The following is a 15,766-nucleotide window of genomic DNA, read 5'->3' as shown; positions in this document are numbered from 1 at the left end:
CAGCCTTGCTCAGTGGTTAAGGATCCGGCATTGCCACAAGCTGTGGCATAGGTCACAGATGCAGCTTGGATTCAGTGTTGCTGCTCGGATCTGTAGGCCTCAGCTGCATGCAGCTCTGATTCAACCCCCAACTTCGGGGAACTTCCATACACTGCAGGCACAGGTATAAAAAGAGACAACAAAAGAATAATAATCATTATTCCTTAACAAATGATGTCTCTTTCACTATAAAACTAAGATCTTACTGTAATATAATGGCCAAGAAATCCTGGGTCCAAATTCAACCGGTGCCCCCTTACTACCTGTGTGGCCTCGGGGATGGTATTCAGCTTTTACCAACTTCAGAATTCTCATCTGTTCATTGAAAGTAATTATGCCTACTTCATAAGATTGTTCTGAAGATTAAATTAGGTCATGCATAGAGAACAGCACAAGGTTTAGCACATACTGTTGAATAATAATGTTTTCTGGAGCAAAATTTGCTAGGAATACAGGTACTAAAATGAAACAGAACAGTGAGGACTAGAATCTTTTTTGAGAGGAGTGGGATTTATTGCAGCCTACTGTGGTGTTTGGTTCCAAGAAACAGAAGGAAGGGGGGAGAACCAAGGAGGAACTGAGGGTATAAATTACTCACTGAGGATGCAATCAGAAGAAGGAAAGTAATCAGAAAGGACCAACTTCCTAAGTGCTTCTAGGTGAAGGAGGAAGGGAGGCTGGAGAACAGGGGAAAATAATCTAGTAGACTCAGTGACCTCTATTTTCCATTTGATGTTGACATTAAAATCACAGAAAATGGCAGCTTCTCTGAGCTATTATAACACTCATTTCTTCCATGCTCACATTTTAATTTTTCTCCTGTTGACCACATTGTAAAATTCACACAATTCCAGTGTGGGTCCCCAAACTCTCTAAATTTCCCTCTGGTGACCTCACAGAGCACACCTCCTGTGAAGGCTTTCCTGACATCACACTATTCAATTAATGTTGTGTGAAACTAGGAATGTCCTTGTCTCACAAAAGTTGCAATTGTTTTTAGAAGAATTCTGCTAATTACCTTCCTGGATATCTGACTCATTACATTCCATGAAGTTTAAGACATGGAAAAATTCACTTGGAAATCCCAATTTTAAAGATTCTTCAAGCGAGAGAAATTGCCTTAGGATGCAATCTCCACTCCCTTTGTCTAGCATTGGACAATTGTACACATGCAAAAACCATATAATAAATACAATAAATAAGTTATTAGCACTCCAAAAGTTGCTGCATGTTGTGGCATTTGATGAAATGGGACAAAATTTCACACACACAAATGCAGACACACACAATGATATTTAAGCTCAGGTCTGAAAGATACAAAATTTTCCATTTGCTTACGAAGAAAAAAAAAAGGCTCTCAACCTAGTGGACTAGAGACCTTCTGTGTACTTTGAAGTCAAAAAACTGTTTAAAGAAAGGCTTTTCAAAATCGAATATTTCTAGCCTTTAGAAAAACTGAAAAGACCATATTTTATGTTAATCTGAAAGAGTCCCTTGAAATCCAAACAAGCACCATTAAATGCAGAAAAAGAAGTACTTTTATAATAACCATTGTATCTACTTGTCTGGTCACCATTATGTGTAGCCACATTTAAGAACCTGTTTTGCAAAACCCTAGGTGAAAGGATTTGCTGCACTTCAACTTAAATTTAGCATATTTAAAAGTAGTTCTGATTTCTTACAGTTGTTTTCTTTTTTCTTCCAAGTGAAATCATTTCATCTCTGAAGTCTGAATTCCTGATTTTATGAGCAAATAATCTGAAACCAAGAAGACACTCCTGGGTAGGGTTGCCAGATTTAGCAAATAAAAATGCATGTGCAAACACTGCATGGGAGATATGCACACTAAAAACCATTCATTGCTCATCTAATAAAATTTGAATGTAATTGGATATCCTGTATTTTATCTGGCTACGCTACCCCTGGGTCACCCAGCTAAGGAAGAGCCAGTACTAGAACTGAGTGCCCCATTTCTGACATGAAGTCATTCACAAAACAATTATTCCATGAAAGCTAGATGCTCTGGAATGCCAAAAAGCTACATTGGCCCTTGCCCTCAAGGAACCCAGAGTCTAATAGACAATTCTAGTAAACCCAGAAGAGAAGGAGAGTAAGTGTAACAACATCAGCAAACTAGCACCTGAGAAATGGTTCTCAACCCAAGTCACATATTAAAATAAACCAGGGAGTTTTAAAAAATGTTAGTGCCCTGAGACTCTGATTTAATTGGTCTAGGAGGGGATCAAAAAAATTGGTGTTTTTTTCCCTCCCTAAAATATTTCCAGAAAATTCTAATGTAAAGCCTGCGTACAGGATGAACCACTGACCTAAGACCTAGAAATCATCCCTAAGACATCTTGATTCACAGAGTGGATAGGTCTGTGCTAAGGTATGAGCGAGCATGAATGTATGTTTGTGTGTTTCCAAGCTCCACGATTCCTGTACATCATGGAGGTGTTCAAAATAGCCATTGGGTTTTGCAATAGAATTTGCTGAAAGTAGAACATTTTACTGGAATTCCCTTGGACACCCTCCCACCCCCCATTTTGATCTTGGTTCTTCGTCATTACTTGCACATTCCTATACATTTTGTAACCTGTGTCCTGAAAAATCCATTCTAATACACAGTTCGTGTGCCCCTTACAAACGATGTAACAAAGAGACAATCCCACCTAATCCCAGAGTCTCCTCAGGATACTCCAATTACCTGGGATCAGACATGGAGCCTCTCATCCAGGACACAGCCTGTGAGTGTGGTGTGGTTTGTGTAACTTCCCATTGGTAGAATCCACTAAATGAAAGCCCTATTCTATCTTACGACTTCCCATGGTGAGATAAATAAAGAAGCACTCTGCATGTTTTCATCATTGTCATTATGTTTATTGTACTAGGTAAAGAGGGATTGGAAAGCCATACCACATCTTCCTCGGCTCAGCTGTTAATATTAACAAAAGGCCCCCCTCACATCAATGGACAGATCCTCTAGACAGAAAACCAATAAAGCAACAGAGATCCTAAAGGAAACAATAGAAAAGTTAGACTTAATTGATATCTTCAGGACACTACATCCAAAAAAAGCAGAATACACATTCTTCTCAAATGCTCATGGAACATTCTCAAGAATTGACCACATATTGGGACACAAAGCTAACCTCAATAAATTTAGGGACATAGAAATTATCTCAAGTATCTTCTCTGACCACAATGCCACGAAATTAGAAATCAACCATGGGAAAAGGATAGAGAAAAAACCTACTACATGGAGACTAAACAACATGCTACTAAAAAACCAATGGGTCAATGAGGAAATCAAGAAGGAAATTAAAAAATACCTTGAAACAAATGATAATGAAGACACAACCTCTCAAAATCTATGGGATGCTGTGAAAGCAGTGCTCAGAGGGAAATTTATAGTGATACAGGCCTTTCTCAAAAAAGAAGAAAGATCCCAAATTGAAAACTTAACCCTCCACCTAAATGAATTAGAAAAAGAAGAACAAAAAAGACCTAAAGTCAGCAGAAGGAAGGAAATTATAAAGATCAAAGAAGAAATCAATAAAATAGAGACTCAAAAAAACAATAGAGAAAATTAATAAAACCAAGAGCTGGTTCTTTGAAAAGGTGAACAAAATGGACAAACCCCTGGCCAGACTCACTAAAAAGAGGAGAGAAAGAACCCAAATAACCAAAATTATAAATGAAAAAGGAGAAATCACAACGGATACAGCAGAAATACTAAAAACCATAAGAGAATACTATGAACAACTATATGGCAACAAGTTTGACAATCTGGAAGAAATGGTCAATTTTCTAGGATCTTACAGCCTGCCAAAACTGAATCAAAAAGAAAAAGACCAACTGAACAAACCGATCACTAGAAATGAAATTGAAGAGGTCATAAAATCACTCCCTACAAATAAAAGTCCAGGACCAGATGGCTTCACAGGTGAATTCTATCAAACATATAAAGAGGAATTGGTGCCCATTCTCCTTAAACTCTTTCAAAAGGTTGAAGAAGAAGGAATACTCCCAAAGACATTCTATGATGCCACCATCACCCTCATTCCAAAACCAGACAGAGATACCACCAAAAAAGAAAAGTATCACCCAATATCATTGATGAATATAGATGCAAAAATTCTCAACAAAATCTTAGCCAGCCGAATCCAACAACATATCAAAAAAATCACACACCATGACCAGGTAGGGTTCATCCCAGGTTCACAAGGATGGTTCAACATATGCAAATCAATCAGCATCATACACCACATTAACAAAAGAAAAGTCAAAAATCATATGGTCATCTCAACAGATGCAGAAAAAGCATTTGACAAAGTCCAACATCCATTCATGATCAAAACTCTTGCCAAAGTGGGTATAGAGGGAACATTCCTGAATATAATCAAAGCCATTTATGATAAACCCACAGCAAATATAATACTCGATGGGGAAAAACTGAAAGCCTTCGCACTCAAATCTGGAACAAGACAGGGATGCCCACTCTCACCACTGCTCTTCAACATAGTTTTGGAAGTCCTAGCCACAGCAATTAGACAAACAAAAGAAATCAAAGGCATCCATATAGGAAGAGAAGAGACAAAACTGTCACTGTATGCAGATGACATGATACTATACCTAGAAAACCCTAAGGACTCAACCCCAAAACTACTTGAACTGATTAATAAATTCAGCAAAGTGGCAGGATATAAGATTAACATTCAGAAGTCAGTTGCATTTCTGTATACCAGCAATGAAACATTAGAAAAGGAATACAAAAATATGATACCTTTTAAAATTGTACCTCACAAAATCAAATACCTCGGAATACACCTGACCAAGGAGGTAAAGGACCTATATGCTGAGAACTGTAAAACTTTAATCAAAGAAATCAAAGAAGATGTAAAGAAATGGCAAGATATTCCATGTTCATGGATTGGAAAAATCAATATTGTAAAAATGGCCATCCTACCCAAAGCAATCTACAGATTCAATGCAATCCCTATCAAATGACCCATGACATTTTTCACAGAACTAGAACAAACAATCCAAACATTTATATGGAACCACAAAAGACCCAGAATCGCCAAAGCAATCCTGAGAAACAAAAACATAACTCTCCCAGACTTCAAGAAATACTACAAAGCCACAGTCATCCAAACAGTGTGGTACTGGTATCAAAACAGACAGACAGACCAATGGAACAGAATAGAGAACCCGGAAATAAACCCTGACACCTATGGTCAATTAACCTTTGACAAGGGAGGCAAGAACATAAAATGGGAAAAAGAAAGTCTATTCAGCAAGCATTGCTGGGAAACCTGGACAGCTGTATGCAAAGCAATGAAACTAGAACACACCCTCACACCATGCACAAAAATAAACTCCAAATGGCTGAAAGACTTAAATATACGACAGGACACCATCAAACTCCTAGAAGAGAACATAGGCAAAACACTCTCTGACATCAACATCATGAATATTTTCTCAGGTCAGTCTCCCAAAGCAATAGAAATTAGAGCAAAAATAAACCCATGGGACCTCATCAAACTGAAAAGCTTTTGCACAGCAAAGGAAACCCAAAAGAAAACAAAAAGACAACTTTCAGAATGGGAGAAAATAGTTTCAAATGATGCAACTGACAAGGGCTTAATCTCTAGAATATATACGCAACTTAAACAACCCAACAGCAAAAAAAACCAATCAATCAATGGAAAAATGGGCAAAAGACCTGAATAGACATTTCTCCAAAGAAGATATACAGATGGCCAACAAACACATGAAAAAATGCTCAACATCGCTGATTATAAGAGAAATGCAAATCAAAACTACCATGAGATACCACCTCACACCAGTCAGAATGGCCATCATTAATAAATCCACAAATAACAAGTGCTGGAGGGGCTGTGGAGAAAAGGGAACCCTCCTGCACTGCTGGTGGGAATGTAAACTGGTACAGCCACTGTGGAGAACAGTTTGGAGATACCTTAGAAATCTATACATAGAACTTCCATACGACCCCGCAATCCCACTCTTGGGCATCTATCCGGACAAAACTCTACTTAAAAGAGACACATGCACCCGCATGTTCATTGCAGCACTATTCACAATAGCCAGGACATGGAAACAACCCAAATGTCCATCGACAGATGATTAGATTTGGAAGATGTGGTATACACACACAATGGAATACTTCTCAGCCATAAAAAAGAATGACATAATGCCATTTGCAGCAACATGGATGGAACTAGAGAATCTCATCCTGAGTGAAATGAGCCAGAAAGACAAAGACAAATACCATATGATATCATTTATAACTGGAATCTAATATCCAGCACAAATGAACCTCTCCTCAGAAAAGAAAATCATGGACTTGGAGAAGAGACTTGTGGCTGCCTGATGGGAGGGGGAGGGAGTGGGAGGGATCGGGAGCTTGGGCTTATCAGACACAACTTAGAATAGATTTACGGGAGTTCCCGTCATGGAGCAGTGGTTAACGAATCCGACTAGGAACCATGAGGTTGCGGGTTCGGTCCCTGCCCTTGCTCAGTGGGTTAACGATCCGGCGTTGCCGTGAGCTGTGGTGTAGGTTGCAGACACGGCTCGGATCCCGCGTTGCTGTGGCTCTGGCGTAGGCCTGTGGCTACAGCTCTGATTCAACCCCTAGCCTGGGAACCTCCATATGCCGTGGGAGCGGCCCAAGAAATAGCAACAACAACAACAAAAGACCAAAAAAAAAAAAAAAAAAAAAAAAGAATAGATTTACAAGGAGATCCTGCTGAATAGCATTGAGAACTTTGTCTAGATACTCATGTTGCAACAAAACAAAGGGTGGGGAAAAAATGTAATTGTAATGTATACATGTAAGGATAACCTGATCCTCTTGCTGTACAGTGGGAAAAAAAAAAATACATCACCAAAAGGCATGGCAGCAAATGTACAAAAAGCAGGATTTTTTACAGCCTAAAAAGACAAGACAAAGAGGTTAAGTCCCCTCCATCCTTGACCCTCAGTTTGTCATTTCTGACATCATTGATGAGGAAGGCAAGTTTACTTGCATCTGTTCTCAAACTGTGCCACCTTCCAACGCTAGCTTAACTTAGTACGTTTCAAATCACTTTGACCACCTTCATGCCATCCAAAGTCCAAAGGAAATAGTGTCTAAGCCCCAACTCTGAGGACACATATGGTTGTGGGTCAAGCCCTCTTTCAGAGTCATCATTGTGTAATTCAGATTTAGGCCATTTTTGCGTAATTGCTCATCCTCCCACTCCAGAATCCATCTGGGATCAATTCAGCCTGTGATAGCAATACTGTTCTTTGGGATAGTTGGCCAGGATTGGTTTTCTTAGTTTAACATTTAAGAGACTCTACTTCTCCAGAAGTGTTAGGCCGAAAAATCTGTTACAAATAAAGAGCCTGATAGAGCCAAATCAGGCCAATTGTTTCTATCCAGGAATGATGAGGGAGCACATTTTGTTTTGATACATTAAAGGGCTACATGAGGAGTTCCCGTCATGGCCCAGTGGTTAATGAATCTGACTAGGAACCATGAGGTTTCAGGTTCAATCCCTGGCCTCACTCAGGGGGTTAAGGATCCAGTGTTGCCGTGAGCTGTGGTGTAGGTTGCAGATGGGGCTCAGATCTGGTGTTGCTGTGGCTGTGGCATAGGCCGGTAGCTACAGCTCCGATTAGACCGGTAGCCTGGGAACCTCCATATGCTGCGAGTGTGGCCCTAGAAAAGACTGAAAAGACAAAAAAAAAAAAAAAAAAAAAAAGGCTAAATGAGTGCTCAATGATACTAATACCAGAAGCCCTCAGGATCAAGACAAATCAAAAATATTCCAGATGAGTCTGATTCATGTGAATTATTTCCTGTCTCAGTGACCAAAAACAGACCATGTTAAAACCAGTCCCAGCTCCTTTTAGAAGTCTTGTTGTGCTACCCACATGAAAGGTAATGTAAGAATTGTGATCACTGATGCAAGATTGTTAATTCTCATTGGGTAATTTTCCCCATTAGTCAGAAACCAGCTGTGCCAACTTGGAGGCCTCGCATACCCTGCGGCGAGCTGCCATTGGGAACTAGTCGTCAAACACTAGGACAAATGGAAATGTATTCTAAAGGCCAAGTTCCACCCTTTGCTTATATGGGGACAGTTCCTAACCAGACAAGGAAGCCTCAACTACATCCCAAGGTCTGAGATCTCCAGTCTCTCTTTGTGATCACCTTCTTGTCATGTTGTCATCAGCCAATTCCCATGGACAACTCCCCCCCCTTTTTAGATTTATTAGATGCCTTTTTTCTTTTTTTAACTTTTGAAATTCTTCATTTTTAAATTATACTTGATTTACAGTGTTCTGTCAATTTCTACTGTACAGCAGTGACCCAGTCATATATATATATATATATATATATATGAGAATATATATATTCTTTTTCTCACATTATCTTCCATTGTGCTCCATCACAAGTGACTAGATATAGTTCCCAGTGCTATACAGAAGGATCTCATTGCTTATCCACTCCAAATGCAATAGTCTGTATCTACTAACCCCAAAATCCCAGTTCCTCCCACTCCCTTCTTCTCCCCCTTGGCAACCACAAGTCCATTCTCTATGTCCATAAGTTTGTTTCTTTTCTATAGATAGCTTCATTTGTTCCCTCTTTTCTTTCTTTCTTTTTTTTTTTTTTTTTTTTGTCTTTTTGCTGTTTCTTGGGCCACTCTCTCAGCATATGGAGGTTCCCAGGCTAGGGGTCCGATCGGAGCTGTAGCCACTGGCCTACGCCAGAGCCACAGCAACATGGGATCCAAACCGAGTCTGCGACCTATACCACAGCTCACGGCAACGTCGGATCCTTAACCCACGGAGCAAGGTCAGGGACCGAACCCGCAACCTCATGGTTCCTAGTTGGATTCGTTAACCACAAGCCACAATGGGAACTCCCCTTCTCTCTTTTCTGTTAGAAAATACCAAAATACTCCCAAGAGGAAGCGTTATCTTTATAAATTCTTAGCTGAACCAAAGAGAAGACTTTGAGATTTTAAATTCATGGTAGAAGCAGACTCATTCATTACCCCTTCAAAGGCTAGGATTTGGGCTAATGAGGAAATAGGCCAACCACACATGAGAGGTATTCTGAACCTTCCTCTGCTGTAAATCTAATTCAACCAGCCTCAAATATACATACAGGAATAAAGAGACTGGCTCCCTCCAAACTCTTCTCAACTGACAGTTCAAGTGGTGTGATAATGATGTTCCTGTAGTAAAGGATGGAGATTAGGATGCCAAACTCAACCAAAACAGGGCCAACACCCTCAGGGGTGTCTAGGACTAGAATACAGTTGCCCTGCTTCAGATGTGAAGAAAGCCAACTCAGGGGCTGTCATATGGTCTCTACAAGTGCCTACAAAATCTACAAACCCCCACAGCTATGCATCTCCGTGAGCCAACTCTAATTCACATGCAGCAATTCTAAACCCTTTTCTTCCTCTGCCCCGTGGCAAAAAGTGAGTCCGTTCCATTTGTTTACAATGATTGCTATTACTTTCCAGCATAACCATAATCTTATTCTGTAAATCCTATTCCTGACACACCTCAAACCATCTGTCTATTCTTTTCTTGGGTTAGCTTGGGGCTGTTTGGCAAATGTATGTCATTACCTGTTAAGTGGAATATTTTTTCAGCAGAGTACGTGCCCCTTCTATGTTGCCATGGCTGCTAGGTGTTCCTAAATAATCTCCTTTGGTTCTTCCTCTACACCCAATATGCCTTTAGTAATTTTAAATATCTGTAAAATAAAGACCAAGAGACAAAAGACATGCATGCAACTGCTTGAGTTTAAGATTCAAAGTAAGTTTGCTCATGCTCTTGAACACAAGAAATTAGTTGAAATTTTACTAATAAATTACATGTGTCAATTTGAGGAAAAAGGTAGCCTAGCCTATGTTTCAGATTCAGACATGCAAAGAGTTTTGGGGAAAAAAAAAAGTGATAAAATCTGGGTGGTAGAAATTCTGCCATTTCTTGTCCTCATGGAGCTGGGCCAGGGTGCTCACCAAGTCTCTACACTCTATCTCTCCTTTATCATTTTGCCACTTCCCCTTCGTTTAGAACTACAAGGGATTGGTAAAGACCTAAGGACCCCAAATTGGAGGACATGTGATCAAGCAATTCAAAGAGCACAGATACACGTGGACAAACATGAGAAAAGATAGCTCACCTCATTAGTAACCAAGGGGATATGGAATAAAATAATAATGAGATCACTCTTGGCTCCCCAAATGGCAAAGATTAAAAACAGTGAAAATGTTTGGTGAGGTTACCGGGAAATGGGTACTCTTAGGCACTACTGGAAAAAGCGGAGTTCATGCAACCCTCCTAGAAGCACTCTGGAAGTATCTAGCAAAACATTTCTGGTCTGTACCTTTCACACCTTTTTCTTTACTTCTAAGCCTCTATTCTAGAGAAAATATTAGCATGTGTACACACAGGCAAAAAAAAAATGTGAATACAAAAATATTGATAGCAGCATTGTATATGAGATCCCCAAACTCAAAACAGCCTATCAATAGGGAAATGGCTAAACTGCTGCTTATCTACCTGATGGAATAGTTTGCTTTCATTAAAATGAATGAGGCAATTCAACATCATCTGACATGAAAAGATTGCTAGATGATTAAGACAGCAATTTGCAGAACATTGATATGTTCCAATTTATGGAAAATGCTAAAATTTCTAGGTCTCTAACAAGATGTTAAAATGAGACTCTTTTCCAGCTTTGTCTAAGGCTCCAAGACACTCAGAACAAAGCAAGAGGTAATTAGTGCTCTCACATTTCAAAATGAGCTGCCAGACCACCTCGATGGGACTTGCAATGGAGGCATCCACTGCAACCATTAGCCCATCACCCACCTCAAGAGTATAAAAGAAGTGAAAATGACAAAGCTGAAGAAGAATTTCTTTGGAATGATATGTTGGGGTGGTGCTTCCACCTTGACCTCGATCTAAATAATGCGAGTTTTGAGGAGATTGCTCAGAACCCCGGGGTGTACAGGGGTGCAGACTGTCCGCCATCCAAGTTCGTCTACTGGCAAGAGGCTGGATCCAGTGGCACAGGGAGGCCCAGGAGTGAGGGCCTTGCATTACAGCAGACTGCCCTTCTCCTAAGAGCAGCCAAACTGCATGTGTGCTCCCTTTGGACTGCACAAGAGGGAGCCAGCTAGGATCATTTTAAAAGGGGTCCCACCTGTAGAGATGCTGTCAGCACTCTCCCTTCATATCCCTCTGATCTCCTGATGATATTCACACACCTGTTCCAGGGGTTAGCTTTCATTTCCCCAGCAGCACCTGCATCTTTTGTCAGAGGATACCCTCAAGCTGGCAGAACCCTTCATGTGCACAGACATCCTAGGGACTACGCTTGAGACTTGAACAGAGTGAAGAGACTGTTATGAGTGTCCAAGAAAGTTAGAATGAACTGGTATATCACGTTTATAGAGACAGCAAGAGGAAACCTTATTCTTCCTGCACCCTACGGAGTCCCACTCTTTTGATATAATGTCGATAATTACACATATGTAACAGAAAAAGGTGTGGAAGTTTATTCACAAAACAACTGTGATTACAAGAGATCAATGTAGGATTAGAGATGAATAACAAGAACTTGTACATTTCATTCTATAGGTTTCTATATAGTTTGATGTTTAAAAAGAAATATAGAATATTACTCAGCCACAAAAGAATGAAATCATGCCATTTGCAGCAACACGGGTGGACCTAGAAATTATCATACCAAGTACGATAAGTTGGGTAGAGAAAGACAAATATCATATGAGATCACTAATATGTGGAATCTAACAAAAATGATGCAAAAGAACTTACAAAACAGAAACAGATTCTATTGTGAAACCAAACTTTTGGTTACCAAAGGGGAAGAGTTGAGGTGGGGGGATAAATTAGGGGGTTGGGGCTGACATATACATAACTATATATATACTATATATAAAATAGAAAAGTAACAAGGACCTACCGTATAGCACAGGGTAATCTACTCAATACTGCGTAATAACCCATATGGGAAAAGAATCTGAAAAGGAATGGCTATATATATATGTATAACTGATCTACTTTGCCTTACAACTGAAACTAGTACAACTTTCTCAAATTAAAAAAAGCTGTATAAATATCAAAAATATAAATGACACAATATTAAAAAGAAATATATATGCTCATCTTTTTGCTAAACAAAACATTATAGTCTATAGATATACTCGTATAAAAATTCAGAGAAGATGGGGTTAGTAGATGTGACCTATTATATCTAGAATGGATGAGCAATGAATAGCACAGGGAACTCTGTCTGGTCTCTTGGGATAGACCATGATGGAAGATAATATAAGAAAGGGCGTGTATATATACGCATGACAGGGTCACTTTGTTGTACAGCAGAAATTGACCCAATGCTGTAAATCAACTATATTGTAATTTTTTTAAGTTTTTAAAAAAATTTTTTTAAATTCAGAAAAGAGGAAGAAAACAAATCAAAGACATAATTCTACTCCTCCCAGATCCCACCTCTGTTAGTATTTTGGGGGGGTTCATTACCGTCTTTTTGCTTTGGGTGGGCAGATCCTCACGGAGTCCCACCTAATTAAACAAGGAAGAGTTTCACAGACTATCCTTCAGCCAAATCTTCTAGGGAAATTTGAATTCAGTTGCAAATAAAACTGATTTAATACTTATGATTCTCCCTTATTTAGCCTAAAATGCAATCAAGATGGAAATAAGACATCATCAGTGTGTGACATCTCAAGCACTGCCCCAGACATTAACATAGTGGAAGCCTAGAAGATTGGAATTTCTATGAAATACACCTTCCTTATCTGGAATGAGTCCTCAAGTCAAACTGCCAAGGCTCACCACGTCTGCCCAGAAAGCCAGCTGAGTTTCAAACACCTGAATGCAAATTCAAGGGAATACTTTATTTCCCTTCTGAGATTTATACAAAAATCTAAGCTGTTGCAAACTGGTCTCTTAAAATACACAATACACAACTTGAGACCCTTGGCAAATGAAATGGCTGCAACACATGTGGAAATTACCTCCTTGTTTGTTTTCAGTCTCCCTGTTTCCCCTGGGAATCGGAGAGAAAATTCAATTTCTAAACCTTGAAGCAGTGCGAACAATGAGCAATTGTTAGGCTAGAAATAGCAGACGAAGCCTGTTACTGGACAATGGAAAGTAAATGGCATTGTCTTGAGTTTACTATCCCGGCTTGGGGGGTAAAATGATACGGTGGAGAGCAGGGCTGGTGTCCTACTTGTTAGAAATCTCTGAGAAACTCTGTATGCCGGGGGTAGCATCCAACTCCTCTGTTTTCTTCTTGTTGAATATAGGTTTGGATAATTACATGTAATTTCTGTTGTCTGACCACACGAATGCAACGTCTTACCATTTTCCACCAAAACCCCTACCAAATCAATGAGGAGAGGGTCCATGCAAAGCCAGTACCATGCTAGTCTGCACCAAGGTCCTCATTTTTTTCATTTAAATAGCAAGCCAAAAGCTCAAAGAAGCAACAATTCATGATCCACTAAAACAGCCACAGAGCACAAAAACATGCTCTTGGCTTGGAATATAACATTTTTCATGAGTAAATGAAATTGAACTGAAATTTAAAAGGCAGGAATGGCAGAGTGCATTTTTTACCAAATTGGTTGGAAGCCAGTCATACCCAAAGAATAAACCCAAACTCACACTGGTGCTAAAGTCCGGTTTCCTTTTTGCATTTTTTTTTTTTTTTTGAAAAAGAGAAAGAAAAATAAACTTCCTAGACTTGAAAATGCAGCTTTTAAAACAACATTCCAAGGCTACTCGGACATTGGCTGGCGCTTACAGAACAATAGTAACGAGTTGAGTGTAAATGAATCATAACCAGACAGATTTCATTTCCCCTCAAGAAAATGGGTGTTTGGGGATACACAATATAAATAAATAAAAGCTTTCCCCAAAGGATCTGAGTTTTAAGAAAATCAGTGTTCTGAAGAAAAACTGAAGGAATGTCTTCTAAGCTTCATCCAGGGCTGGGTTTCAAACAGGTGACAGGGAGGGGTGAGCGCGACATCCTGAAGAGGCCCTTCATGCCAGATACTGAGCTTCAGGGACACTGCTTTGATGTCATCCTTACAGTAACCTGCATGGTAGACAGGTAAGTGTTCTCTCCCTGCTTTACAGGTGAGCAAGCAAACCTTGGGAGCCTGTACCCGAGTCACTTTTCCCAAGTCATTCAGTCAAGAAGTTAGCCTGAAGGACATCTGTTGCAGGACACTGTTGCCACACCACCCATGCTCCTGCGACGTAAGAACCACTGGTTACTTTAGCAAGTGTGACTTCATAGTGTTTTAATAAGACAATTTTGGAGCCCACTATAGAGCAATGCTACAGCTTGTCAAGGCCCAAACCCTGCTGGCTGCAAAGGCAGCAGAACTAGATGGGGGAGGGGGATGTCTTATCTTGACATAACCTAGTGTCACTTTGAATTCATGTTATGACTCCAAGCTACTCAGCTCTGTGGCAGGCCTACCCTAAGTGCTTCATCTCCATTAACTCCCTTCATCCTCCAAAGAAGCCTTGGAGTTTTGTGACATTTTTATCCCTGATTTTTTTTTTTTTTCCAGCCACTCTCACAACACGCAGAAGTTCCCAGGCCAGGGATCAAACCTGAACCATAGCAATGACAAGGCCAGATTCTTAACTGCTAGGCTACCAGGAAACTCTTTTTATCCCTATTTATTTTTATTTAAACATTTTTTTAAGCTTTAAATTTTATATTTTTAAATGTTATTGAAATATAGTTGATTTACAAGGTTGTGATAATTTCTGCTGTACAACGAAGTGATTCAGTCATATGTATACACACATCCATTCTCTTTCCGATTCTTTTCCCACATAGATCATCACAGAATATTGGCTAGGGTTCTCGTACTATACAGCAGGTCCCCATTTGCCAATCATCCCATATAATGCAGTGTGCATATGCCAATCCCAAACCCCCAGTCTATCCCCACTGCCTCCACCTGCCCCCTTTGGTAACCATAAGTTTTTTAAAGTCTGTGAGTCTGTTTCTGTTCTGCACATAAGTTCATTTGTATACTTTTTTTTAAGATTCCATATATAAGTGATGTCATATGATGTTTGTCTTTCACTATCTAACTTTACTTAATGTGACAGTTTCTAGGTCCATCCATGTTACTGCAAATGGCATTATTTTCATTCCTTTTCATGGCTGAGTAATATTCCATTGCATATATTATGTACCACATCTTCTTTATCCATTCCTCTGTTGATGAACATTTAGGTTGCTTCCATGTCTTGGCATTTGTAAATAGTGCATGCATCTCTTCAAATTATGGTTTTCTCTTAATAGATGCCTAGGAGTGGGGTTGCTGGATTGTATGGTACTTCTATTTTTAGTTTTTTAAGGAACCTCCAAAAACTTAACTGCTAGGCCACCAGGGAACTCCACTTATCCCTATTTTATTTATTTTTATTTAAAACATTTTTTTTTCTTTTTTACAGCCACAGCTGCAGCATATGGAAGTTCCCAGGTTAGAGGTCGAATCCGAGCTGTAGCTGCTGGCCTACACCACAGCCACGACAACACCAGATCAGAGGCCCATCTGTGACCGACACTGCAGCTTACAGCAATGCCAGATCCTTAACCCAC

General features: G+C 39.7%; 1 long non-coding RNA gene across 2 annotated transcripts in view; it reads right to left on the bottom strand.

Moving 5' to 3' along the window:
* LOC102167058 overlaps nucleotides 1–15,766 on the bottom strand; it is an 88,146-nt gene that overhangs the window by 48,578 nt on the left and 23,802 nt on the right. Inside the window, exon 1 of one of the 2 annotated variants that reach the window (XR_002339721.1) lies at nucleotides 9,702–9,831. The exons of the other annotated variant lie outside the window; for it this stretch is intronic. This is a non-coding gene — a long non-coding RNA (uncharacterized LOC102167058). Of the gene's footprint in view, nucleotides 1–9,701; nucleotides 9,832–15,766 lie in introns of those variants that run through there. 2 annotated transcript variants of the gene reach the window in all.

The sequence above is a fragment of the Sus scrofa genome, chromosome 16 (genome assembly GCF_000003025.6).
Source record: "Sus scrofa isolate TJ Tabasco breed Duroc chromosome 16, Sscrofa11.1, whole genome shotgun sequence".
In the NCBI taxonomy this organism is placed as follows: Eukaryota; Metazoa; Chordata; class Mammalia; order Artiodactyla; family Suidae; genus Sus; species Sus scrofa.
The sequence above is the reverse complement of the archived record's forward strand: the minus strand, read 5'-3'. Positions and strand labels throughout refer to the sequence as shown.